This window comes from Haliotis cracherodii, unplaced genomic scaffold (assembly GCF_022045235.1).
Source record: "Haliotis cracherodii isolate W230 unplaced genomic scaffold, xgHalCrac1.p SCAF_9, whole genome shotgun sequence".
In the NCBI taxonomy this organism is placed as follows: domain Eukaryota; kingdom Metazoa; phylum Mollusca; class Gastropoda; order Lepetellida; family Haliotidae; genus Haliotis; species Haliotis cracherodii.
In genome coordinates, this window is record NW_027266343.1 from 18,771,145 (window position 1) to 18,784,923 (window position 13,779).

The window sequence follows — 13,779 nt, forward strand, 5'->3', positions numbered from 1 at the left end:
TCATCCACCATGGCATAGTCTTGAACTTTCTGACTTCATCAATGAGCTAACCTTCACAATGAATTCCGACTCGCATGCGGTAATTTGTTTGCCTTATCCATTCTCTAGTATAGTTCTCGATTGGTTTGTGGTGCATTTGTATTATTGCATACAAGCTCGACGAAAGCACAATACACTCGGGGGGCATTTGTGGCCCAGTCGTCTAAAACTCCGCAATTACTTTTGTAGAGCTGCGTCCCTTCGGTGTTGTGGGCTCGAATCCCCGTTCGCCCCGATTATGTTTCTAGGTTTGTCAACACCATACCATTGCTTGTGGTAAACGTCTGACACCTGCATTACTTCGAGCCTTCCTCCTACATTAATCTGACACGCAGTGATATCACATAGATACTGTTCAAAGCGACGTTAAATCAAACTCACTCACTCTATCATAGTACATTCATTAATGATGTATGCTTTTCTAAAGAAGTGTACAAAAAAGCGGGTTGGCTGGACAGTTCTGAGCCTAACTATGATGGACAGCGTTGACTGAGTGGGTGAGTGAGTGAGTTGGGTTTAACACCGCTTTTAACATTATTCCAGTTATATCGCAGCGTGTCAGCTTAATGTGGGAGGAAAGCCCGAAGTGATGCAGGTCTCGGACGTTTATCATCTCCCTTCGAGGTCCACATTTCTGCCAACGATGCTGGAGTACCTGGATGGTGTGTACTTGTCAGACAATTCGTTCTTCAAGTTTGGCAAGAGGTGGAGATGTGACGCTGCCAATTCGACGACGGACACTTGTGCACAGGTGCATTGTCTTGGTGAAACAACCAACCAACCAACCCACACAGTTTTTCTAAGCAGATTAGCATAATATTGGCCATTAATGTTTTGACCTTTCGAGGGGTAGTCCACAAGTAGGATTTCTTTGGAGATCCATAAAACCGATGCCATAATTTTGCTAGTGGATGAAAAAGATTTTGCCTTCTTCTGAGATGCTGGCTGTTTCCGTTAATTGACTGTTGTTGAGCCCCTGTCGGATAGTGGCGAACCCAAGACTCATCCATTGTTACAAATCGCTTAACAAACCCAGCTAGTTTGCTGCAAAACCACGTAACTTCTCGCGAGAGACAATGGACCTGGAGCGCTTCAGATCAAGAGTGAGAAGCCTAGGGACCCAGCGTGCTGAAACCTTTGTTATGCCTTGTTCATTCCTCAGAATGTTCTCAACTCTCGCATGAGAGATTTCTACTGCGTTGGTAACGTATGGTGTGAGTCGTTGATCACCCCTATTCACATTATGTATTTCAGCTAACTTTTTCTTAGTGGAAGCAGTTGTGAAGGTCATCCTGATCTTGGTTCATCTTCGAGGCTCTCACTCCCCCTCTCGAACTCCGCTGCATACCTTTCATAAACTTCGAGTGATGTCATCCTATTGTTTCTACGGGTCCTTGTTTTTGTCTAATAGCCTCTCAGCAAGCAGGGACTTTCTTCAGAATATCCCTGTCTCGGGGTCTTACAGAAGGTAACACCTGTAAAGTTGGTTTGACATGTTTTCAATGTCCCCAGTTAGAAATATTTTGCTGGTGAGCACAATCTACATTATACACATTATAATGCTAACTAAAGGAAATATGCGATATAGTGTAATATGAAACAGCAAATATTACTTATATCAGGATCAAACCTGCAATATTCGTAATTGTAGCCAAGGGAGTGAACCACTAGGCAACAGAGAGTGGTTTTAAGTGTCTCTTTTTTCAAGTACACGAACGTAGATATATACTACGCACATGTCCTTTGGTTCATGGAAAGTGTGTTGAAAACATAAATTTATTGTTTAAGATTTTTCTTTCGCAAGTCAGATGAATAACTTCCCCTCATGTATGCTAGCAAATATATACAATCTGAGAATTAAAATTTTTTCTCACCTCTGTGGAGTTTACATTCTCAATCAAACCCTCGGAGTCGTCTTTTATGCTTAACTCAACTATGGCAATAACTGAGTATTATCCCCTAGTTGACACCATGTCTGCATGTTTGGCTGTTGGAAATGCTTGATGATATCGTGGTTGGCCACTTTGTCTGTTTTCATCAATAGAGAAACCCGCATCAAATGCAGCCAGTGAAGGATTGGAAACATTTATTGCACTTTAACATGCACCTTGTTATGGTTGACTATACACCGTAGTCGTTAGCCTCAGAACATTTCAGCCTCCCCTCGTAGCAAGTGTACAATTAAGAAACTTATTTATGTAGAATTACTTATTTTGATCGTGAAACTACATGTCTAGGAGAGTCACAAGTGACCATAAGGGTCAAATACTACATTCGCCACGATTATGATCCTTGATTTGTTAGCAACATGCTTGTAGGTTTCCCCAAAAAGGTAAACGTTTACGTATACCATCTGCTCCACTTTGAGCTTTTCTCACACATTTGCAGACACGCCATGGTATAACTGAAATATCGTAAAATGTTCATGGCGTTAAACCCAACGTGATGACTAAATTTCGATATATGCGCTGGCGTTTAGACCGAACCCAAACTGAGGGCATCATTCTCCGAGGTTGACATCATGTTTGCTTGGATGGCGGTTGGAGTAAGCCATTTCATTTACTTGAGGACACCGCTGTAGGCAATTTTTGTCCATTTTCATCAATAGCGAATTTTGTCAATTTTCATCAATAGCGAATACCGAGACACTTTTGTTCCTGGTTGTGTACTTGGGTCCAAAGCAGACTGTAAGCATAGGCTTGGTCTGTCATACAGACCCGGATACAAATATATCCAATACAGCCCATGAAAGGCTATAATGTTTGGCAAGTCTAATTTTTTTTCAGGGAATCGATGTTAGTCTAGCATGGGCTGTATTTTACGTAATACATGCTAACTCTTAAGGTTGGACTATACATATTTTGTATTTACTACATTACTATTACACTTAACGACTCTTTCATTCAGACCTATCCTGATTGTATTACGTTAGTGATACAAGGGCTGGTCAACAGTTCTAAGCCTGACTAACCTTCATCTATGGTCCATAACAAAGTGAACTAGTCAATGTAGTACATTGTTTGGGGTCCAATATACACAGAAATGGAAAAGAAGTTTTTGACTTTAAAGAAAAGTACTCCCCAAGAAATTCATGACCGCATGTCAAAAGTGTATGGGGATACGTGCCCTCGCTATTCCACTGTTAAACGTTGGGCAGCTATGTTGAAGGTAGGGTGAACAAGCCTTGATTATGACCCTTCTATCAATGAAGATTAATCAATCAAGGAGGTTTACAAACCTATACTGTCATGATCAGATAGATGTATTACCATTGTTGAACTTGAGGAAGACACAGGTCTAAGCCATGGATCCATTGAAAATATTATTCATGAACATTTACAGTAGACTAAGATATCTGCTCGATGGGTGCCAAAGTTTCTAAATTCTGATCTAAGGAAAAAAGAACTACATTACCAGAGACAATTTTGAGCTAAATGAGGAGGATTTCGTCAAATTCAATAAGAGATTAGTAACGGGTGATGAAACATGGGTCTATCACTATGATCCCGAGTCAAGACGTCATTCCATGGAATGGCACTATCCCGGTTCCCCGGCACCAAAGAAATTCAAGTCTTCAAGATCAGTGAAGAAAGTTATGGCCACTGAATTCAGGGATGCAAAGGGTGTGAATCCTGTTGATTACGTAGAAAGTCAAAAGACGATTACCGGTGGCTACTACGTTCATTTGCTTCATCGCCTGAGAGATCCTATCAAAGAAAAGCGGCGAGGAATGCTGACTGTTGGAGTTCTACATGTTCATGTTCATGACAATGCCTCTTCTCACACCTCTGGACTTGCAAGGCCTGTTGTGCGCCAATGTGGGTTCGAAGAGCTTCCTCACCCCCCATAATCGCCACATCTGTCACCAAGTGATTTCCACCTGTTTCCTAAACTGACAGAACACATTCGTGGAAAGGGTTATGACGACGACGATGACCTCAAAGCTGCCGCGTATGGGTTTTTCAGGGTGGCTTTTGAAAACTTCACTGTCGATATGTGAAGTGTATTGAAAGGCAGGGAGATTATGTCGAAAAATAAAATTGAAAACACTTTCACAATTGTTCGTTTTGTTGTTAGGCTTAAAACGTTTTGACCAGCCCTCGTATCAACAGGGGGCCCGAGTGGCCAAGGGTCTTAGGCACCGCAATTTGCTGTACAGAACTGAGAAGTTTTTTCCTAGAAACAAACTGAATCTGAATCTTAACACTTCTGGGCCCACTTGCACAAAACGATCTTAGCACTAAGACTATTGTAAGCCTTTGTTAAAGTATGGAAGTTAAGATCATCTTAGCGCTAAGATCGCTTTGTGCAAGTGGGCCCTGGTGTGCCAGAAACCATTCATCGATAATACGAATTCCGGATCGTCCTTATTTGTCAAGATCAGTGGTAAACGCCTGAGAGCTGCATCACTTCGGGCTTTCCTGCAAGGTCAAGCTGACACGCTATGTTACACATAAAACACCGTTGAAGGTGGCATTACACCAACTCACTGACACTCTTCCATCAATATCAACAGTTATTGGAGGGATATCTTTAAACGCGGAGATATGTGGTAATGACATTTGTAGCGCCAGCTCAACGTGCGATTAGTGTACCTTGGTCAAGGTCAGGCAAGTATCTGATTGGCTGAAATATGTATGCCTTGGAGCTATATGGACGTTTCATCCAATTTCGGATTATTTACAGACCGTCGTCATACAGCTGGAATATTTCTTAGTGCGGTGTTAATCAACAAACAAACAAATCGATTGACGTTTGGAGGTATATTCCTTATGCGTGTGTATTAGTGTTACATTTTTAAAACAATATCATCGATGAATCACGAGTTCTTCTTCGCTGACGAAATGGAAGACAACATCTTTATCGTCGTCGAAATGAGCGTTTTGACCCAGATTGTGTACCTGAATTCGACAAATTCGGTTGCGGTAGTGTCATGGTGTGAGGGCCATATCCTACACCACGAAATCTGACTTGGTTGGGGTTCAGGGAAATTTGACAGCAAATCGCTACATGAATCAAATTCTTCAACCTCACCTTCTTCCAATCATTGACCGTCAGAGGGAGCTGTTTCAACAGGAGAACGTATCCCAATTATTCTGAGTGGTTAGGCAGGTTTGGTATCCATTCCAAAATGCCAAACTTAGCAAACATCAATCTCAGGCAAAGTCACAGACAGGTCAGTGGACATTCTACCAAAAGCACTCCTAAGTCTAAGTATAAAACATCGTAATCTGTATTGTGTCTTGAGAAGCATGCAAGCAGTTTAAATATGTATGTTCCAAATAACAGCAAAGAGCTAACCTTTAGGTTTTTAACATAAAACTTAATCCTAACCAAACAATCATGTCCTAAGGTAGGGACAACTTTGCGTCAACAAGCGGCTCAGTTAAATGCTTCCAACCGAGTTCAAATCCGTGAAAAATATTATTGGCAAATTCAGTTTCCTGATGTTTTCCAGATATTATCCTCTCAAAACAAGTAATCAGCAAATCTCGAAGTACAGGTAACACACAACTGAACAGGTAGGACAACCATTGTCTGGATCTTTCAGTAGTCTTAAAATCTATCATACTCCGGGCGTTTGTGTTTACATTAATACAACATCGAAACCATCATGGCATCTTAATTATAAAACGATATTTTTATTTTCCAAAGCGTATGCTGCTTGTTTCTCTTTTGATATAATCAGTGTGCTGCAGTCACAAACTAACAGGGGTGAAAAAGACCGTAATTTGTCCCTAGAAAAACTGTAACAAAATAATGTGTTTGCTGGACGTGAAATACAATGTATTGTGAAACAACTTACTGTGTTTGAGTCTTCCTTCCCTAGAAACAGAATATAATTATGGCCTATTAAATACGTTTGGAAACTTTGAGTTGGACCACCGTGATGTCCGTCCCCTGTTTCTGTCCAAACATTTGATTTTTCAACTTGGCCTGGGCAGGACACATTCACCTTTACGCGAGTACCTGGTTTCATCACTAATTGTCAGTGATACGTCAGCACATGCTCATGATAAAGTCGGAATCGCACACTTGAGTGCATTTGGCACGGATTTCTGACGATGGAAAGGGTTGCTTTACAGTCAATAGGAGAAAAGTAAAGTTTAAAGTTGTTGGCCTGCTAAGATGAGTATGAAGTTGTGTATGCATTTTTGTTTGTGTCAGTAAGTGTAATCACGGGTGTGTGCGTTTGTGATAATATGTCCGTGCTAACGCGGACGCATGCGTTTCTGATTTTGTCTTTGCTTGTCTTGAGCGTATGTATATTTTTGCGTGGGTGTATGCGCACGTTTGTGGGTTTTCGTGATATTTATGTTGGAATTTGGTCTCTGTCATATTTTGCATTTTCCTGAATTTACACTTTTGAGATGATGTTTGCTCCGGCGAGGGCTAATTGTGTTGGGGTCTGAATCCAAACATTTGTTTTGGTTGTCTGTGTGACGTATTGAGGAGGCCAGTGTACATGGATGCATTGTTGTATATTCATGCTTGATATTTGACGTGCAATGCATATCTGTTTAAATTCTGTATTTGCCCGAAAATAAGTTCGTGCCCAATAGACGTTGAATGTCTTTGACTTTCAGTGCTATTGACATGTGTGTTGATTAAGATCATCAGAGTTACTGTCGCAATGTTTTCTATTACATTCTATCTATTGTCTCAAACTTCATGACTGTTATATGTGATACAGATTCACTCCTATTGATTGTAATAGAGAACTTATTTGTGAACTTGTGTTCAGTAGTTTTAATTTCCGCAGGTATCATCAAAGTGACTTGTTATTTGTTGTTGTTGAAAAGGGACAACGTAATTAATTTGCCTTCCGTGATGCCATCCAGTATCTCCAACTGAACTCCAATGCATACATGTCACCTTTAGGGGATATTGCTCCTTCATTTGCCAATGTCTAGAGGTAGGCATCCAAGGGGAAAAGAGAGCCTCCAAGATTATCCTAGATCAGGAAGACCGTCCACTGCAATCAATGAGGAAAATGTTCATAAATACATGATATGAGTATGGATGATCGACGACTGACTACACGTCACATAAGAGAGACGTCTCTTGAGAGAGACGAGAACATTCTAAGGAATGAGCTGGACATGACATAGATTCCAGCAAGCTTGGTTCCAAGGCTTCTGACTCCTAATCAGAAACGCTCTCGTAAGAAGCTACGTCGTTTTGAAGCGGACCCAACTGATTTTGTTGAACGATTTACAGCCATGGATGGTTCACATTAACAGGTACAGAACAACGGCCAGAGCAAGGGAAACATATAATGTCTTCTCCGACGAAGAAGGCAAAGTCTGTTCGATCAGCTGGCAAGGTGATGACTTCGATTTTCTAAGATTCTCTTTTCTGCTGAGGAGGATGTTTTACATCACCAGGATAAAGCGTATCCCACCAGAGGGATCCAGACACTCCAGAATCGTTGGCGAAGTGTGTGGAGCTCGGAGGGTATTACGTTGAAAATAAATTGCAACCAACTGCATCAATGCAGTCAATTATAGTAAGACTCAGAATGTTTCTGCCACCCCTCGTATGTTCCTTCTCCCTGTTACATGTAGTTTCAACATTACTAAGAGTCTTCATCTGACCAAGGGCATCAACCCTTACAAATGTTCACTATCCCTAGCTCAAGGAGCAATCAAAGTTACAATTTCTTCAGTCAGTTCAAAACAATTCCTAATACCAATAAAAAGTCAATCTCCATAATATACCACGAGGACCCGTCAAGGAAAAATAGATCACAGTGACCTGTTTTCTCCCAATCTTTTCATAAAGTTCTGTTATTATCAGTTTTGTTCCGCTTTCAAAAGGATTTTAAAAGAACATGTAAGGAAAACACACTTGAAGACGGATGTTACTATTTCTTCAACCACTGTAATAGGACTATCCATGTAACCCAGTCGTCGGAGGCCATGATCCTCTTATTTGATCATTCGAATCTAAATTCCGCTTGATTAATGTAATCTATGTTTTTTTCAGCAACATACCCATGCTTCTAGCTCTTAATTGTCAACGTCTTAGTCTTTCTATACCTCGGGCGTTCCTCCAACATGAAGCTGACAGGATGTGAAACAATTTACAAAAAACGATTCGTGAGATGGTATCAAGAGAGACTAAATAGAATGGCATCGTGAATGAGATTCGTCCCTCTGCCTTGTGTCGAGTCGAATTCGAGTCTCATACATTGTATAGCATATAGCATTCAGTCGCTGTTATTCATCTAAGTTTCGTGTTAAATTGAAACGAGTATGGTGCAGTTTGAATAACTATATTAAGAACCGAAGAGGTTCATTTCATTTTACCGATCTTTTTACTGGATCAGATCTGTAAGATCAAGACTGTTTTAATTATCGTGCAAATTAAAAATGATACACACAAAAAAAGATAATTTCATAGTTTGCAAGAATTTTACGAAGAATAATATGAAGAAATCAGAAAATCTCATTGCCCAAATGTAAGAGCACCATGAGGTGCATAAAACCTCACGAAATTCGCATGTCATCTTCTTATATTTTTCTGGTTCTTCAACTTTAAAGTGCACATGTACACAACACTGTACTTGAACTGGATAGAGACTGCCACCTTCACATATCAATCAGAAAGACGAATATAGACAAGTTTTGTTTCAAACAAAAGTCCACGAATAAATCAAAATAAATTACAGATATTTTTTCTCACAAAGTAAGGATCTGACTAACAACATAGCCGCTCTTAAAAAGTATGATACGGACGAACACACGACAATTTTTACTGATATTTAAAAGGCAGAGAAACTGAATAAATATTTTCAATCTATATCTGATGTCCACGATACAAGAACAACTATGCCCGACTTCACATTTCGTACAGAGACAGAGATAAACAACATAATCATATCTAAAAAGGAAATTGAAGACATAATACAATGTTTGCCTCTTAATAAAGCCTCCGGACCGGATAAAATTTGTCATAAATTATTAAAGAAAACTTTATATTCTATAAGCGAAGCATTGTGTTTACTGTTCAATATGTCACTACAATCAAGTATATTTCCATCAGTGTGGAAAAAAGCAAACGTTATGCCATTATTTAAGAAAGGTGATCACACCATCGTTTCTAATTATAGACCGATATCACTCATTAGTTGTTTAGGAAAATTGTTTGAGAGAGTAGTGTTCAAACATTTATATAATTATTTTCATGAGAACAAATTGTTGTATAAGTACCAATCTGGGTTTCAGGCTGGTCACTCAACTGTCCATCAACTAATAGAATTTTACCACCAAATTTGTACAGCGTTAGATAACAAAGAAAACTATTGTATTGTATTCTGTGATGTATCAAAAGCCTTTGATCGTGTATGGCACAGTGGGCTTGTGTATAAATTAGAGAGGTATGGTATAAAAGGCCAATTGTTGTAATGGATTACCAGTTACATAAGTAATCGTAGCCAAAGCGTATTTGTGAATGGGGAAATATCCAAACCAAGATACATGAAGGCTGGCGTGCCACAGGGGTCCGTGCTTGGTCCTTTACTCTTTATTGTTTATGTAAATGACATTGCTGATAAATTAGACTGTATGACTGTTTGCCGACGATACATCGATTGGCATGTCATCCAATGGTAACAGTGTACTGGAACGTTCCTTAAGCACAAATTTAGCAATCTTAAGTGAATGGGCGAAACTTTGGCTCATAACTTACAATCCCGATAAGACCAAATCGGTTCTATTCTCTCGCAAAGACAACGGGGGTCTAAAACTATATTTCAACGGAAAAGAAATCAGCTCTGTAAACAGTCATAAGCACTTGGGTGTTATACTTGAAGCCAGTGGCAAATGGTCTTGTCATATAGATACCATAATTAAAACAACTTCCAAGATGATTTACTCAATGAGAAAACTCAAACATCTACCTCACAGAAATACTATTAACAATGTATATCAAATGTTCATAAGACCACACTTTGAATACGCATGTGAGGTTTGGGATGGTTGCACCGAAGGACAAAGTGAGAAATTAGAACAATTACAATTAGAAGCTGCACGCGTTGTAACTGGTCTACCTAAATATGCCCCCAGGCATTCATTACATTACGAAACCGGTTGGGAACCCTTAGTTGAGCGTAGAAAGAAACGTAAACTTTGTCTTTTCTTCAAAATTAATCATAACATGGCCCCTTCCTATCTAACAGATATTCTACCCAAAACCGTTGCTGCAAAAAACTCATACAGTCTCAGAAACTCTGAAAACATCAGTGTTCCTCTCACAAGACTAAGACATTCGTGTGAATCCTTTTACCCATCGTCTATCCGATTGTGGAACTCTATTCCGTTATCAGACCGAAATTCTACGATTTCTTGTTTTAAAAATTCGCTACAAAAGCACCACCCCACGTCACCTGCGTACTTCGCTTATGGAAAAAGAAAATATAATATCTTACACACAAAACTGAGATACATGTGCAGTCAGTTGAATTATGATTTATATAGAATTGGTATAAAAGATCATCCGAACTGTACATGTTCGAATACATGTGAAAATGCATATCATTATCTCATGGAATGTCCATTGTTTAGCTATCAGCGTGAAATTATGTTAAACAGCCTTAAGAATATTGTTCATAACATACCTATTGATGTACACTTACTGTTGCACGGCATTGCACATGACGTTGTTACAGAAAATGAAGCTATATTTAAGGCAGTACAACATTATATATGTACAACTATAAGATTTGTGTAAAGAACTGTTCATTCAACAATCTCTCTCTCTCTCTCTCTCTCTCTCTCTCTCTCTCTCTCTCTCTCTCTCTCTCTCTCTCTCTCATCTATAGTGTTTTATGTTTTATGCATATATATTGAATTTGAAATTGTGAATATTTTGTAAATACCAGGGAGAGGGCATTCTAAGTTGGAAGAACTTGTCCCCCAATCCCGTTCACTCCTTGTGAATAAATATGTTTATATCAAGGATCTGATGTCTTTGACTGTTCTTGAAATACACATAGGTTACATCTCCAACATCACGAAAAAGTCTTTAAACGAAACCCTATACAGCGAAGAACACAAAACGACTTAAGACTACAGTTAATTGCGAAAGATGCAAAGAAAAACCTATTTTCTTCAGTAACCAGATATAATTAATGCCAGTCCAGCAGTGCGAGGTCTTGCTTTTTGTGTTCAGAAAATCAATCACAGACAGTGGTGCTAATTGTGTCCTTGCCAGTCTACATAATGTCATTTAACGAAGTAGATATACATCTATTAATGCAATATTGTTTTTACTTGGATAGAGACATTGTCCAGAGTTACTGAACAATTATTTTGAGGCCAAATTATTATTCTCTTGAACAGTTTCGCTGTGCACAGTTGCGTACCTTGGGCATGCCACAAGCCTATGATCGTGGGTTCGAATCCCGGTTCATCGATTATGTTTCTAGATTTGTCAACAATATACCCGTGCTCGTGGGATTCACCAAAGTGATAAACATCTACGACCTGCTTAACTCCTCCCACATCACGTCATGATGTAACTGGAATACTGTTCAAAGCGGCGTTGAACCAGAGTCACCCACTCGTCTTGCTTGAAACTACAAATATTATTAAAGACGTGTCAACGAGATCACGTTATCGCAATATCGCAATTGAAATATCCATAGATCTGCCGAGTCAGACCAAAGTTCTCGGATTGTTATTTGCCTATCGGTCTGTCACACCTAGAGAACTATTCTATACCTCGAGGTATTTCATAAAGGTTACACGGATTAATAGAACTTCGGTCTGTACAAACATTTCCAATGCACTTTTCTGATGCTGTGCAGGAAGAATCATGTTCCAGCAATTCAACGCTAAATTAGATGCCATCATATATTGGTGTACGTCTCCAGCTTGATTACACCCATCAATACTCGGACAGCAGTTCCAGGTTCGTCCTGGTTATGCCTTCAGATTTGTCAGCACCATGCCCGGGCAGTTCTCGTGGGTTTCACACGCCTTGATACCGTGAGTGTGTGTGGCTTGACGCCGCTTTTGGGAATATTCTAGCAATATCACGGCGGTAGACACCATAAATGGGCTTCACACATTGTACCCATGTGAGGAATCGAATCTGGGCCTTAGGTGTGACGAGCCAGCGTGTTAACCATTTGGCCACACCACAGCCCCGTGATATTACATAACTGGAATACCTTTCAAAGTGGCGTTGAACCTAACTCATTCACAACATATCACAAATTAAATGCCATTGCATTTCTGTATGATTGCATAGCGTTTAAATTGGGTCAGAGTATCGGCTACAGTGTAATACACTCATGGGAAAAAAGTATACACTTTTAAATTGATATTTTCCAATAAACTATCAAAGTGAGCAACATGGTATGAGGCTTAAAACAGTTGCTCATGAACTGCTAAATTAATATCCAAAACACAAAGCGTTGGCCGTAAAGATGCACTGCAGTGGCCAAAAATTACGCAACTGCTTTTCCAGGTATTCGTTAAATTGCACGTGTTGAATTTGTATAAAAAGGCGAAGAACCGTTGCTAAGACATCACATGTAATAAAAAAACCCACCAAAGATGTCATGGTTAACTGCGGAACAAAGAGAGAGTGTCATGGGTATGGAGCAGATGGGAGCCAACCACACCCAGATTGAAGAAACCTAAACTGTACACGGGCAACGGTCGTCAGACTGTTTCAACGCTTCAGACAGACTGGCAGGACACAAGACGGGCCAAGATCGGCCAAACCACGGGTGACAACGCAACAGGAAGATCGGCACTTGTGCACGTATAATCTCAGCAACAGGTTCGTCACGGCGACGGCATCGACAGAACGGCATTAGGACCGTCTATGCTACGTCTCCGTGACGCAGGTATTAGAACTCGCCGTCCCTTTCGTGGAATGGTACTGACCCGGGAACATCGACGTCGAAAACTGCAGTGGGCAGTAGGGCGTTGGCATGTCCGTGGTTGGCAGAGAGTGCTTTTCTCTGACGAAAGCAGGTTTCGGCTGTTTCACAATGAGTATACCGTCGCAGGGGGGGGGGGGGGGGGGGGGGAGGGAGGGCTCTGTTTGGTGCCATACTGCATTCAAGAAGTTCATCTGTATGGTGGAGGTGGTAAGTTGGTTTGGGGTGGAATTTGTTGCATCCAACGGACAAGACTTCATCAGCATCCGTGGCAACCTCTTCGGGCAGCGATGCAGAGATGATGTTCTTCAACCCATGGTGCTTCCATTCCTTCGCCCCAACTGAACACTTGTGGGATCATCTGAAGCGTCAGATCCGAAGACGTCCACATCCACCAGCAAACCAGCCACAGCTTGCCGACGCTTTAAGAATTGAATGGAATCGGATTCCCGATTACGTCATTTGGCGGCTAACAACATCAATGATGCGGTGAGTCTGGGCGTGCAGTGGTGCTCATGGTGGTCATACTCGTTTCTGAGCGTACCAGGTATCCGTTAAAGCCCACAAAGACAGTACCTGGTTGACTCTGAACATTCCTGTGAACTGTGATCTGCCTGCCCCCATGTCCATGTAAACGTCTTGTACGCGTCACCTGTTTTGAGTTTCGCAATGAAATTGTGCACGGACTATCTCATAAGACCCTATTAGCGAATACACCATCATTGGATATCATTCTCGTGTTTGTTTTCATTGTATTGACCATCAAACTTGGTGTATACTTTCTTTTGCCCACTAGTTTATTACATCAAGAAGTCCATCATTATGCTAAAAAATATACTCAC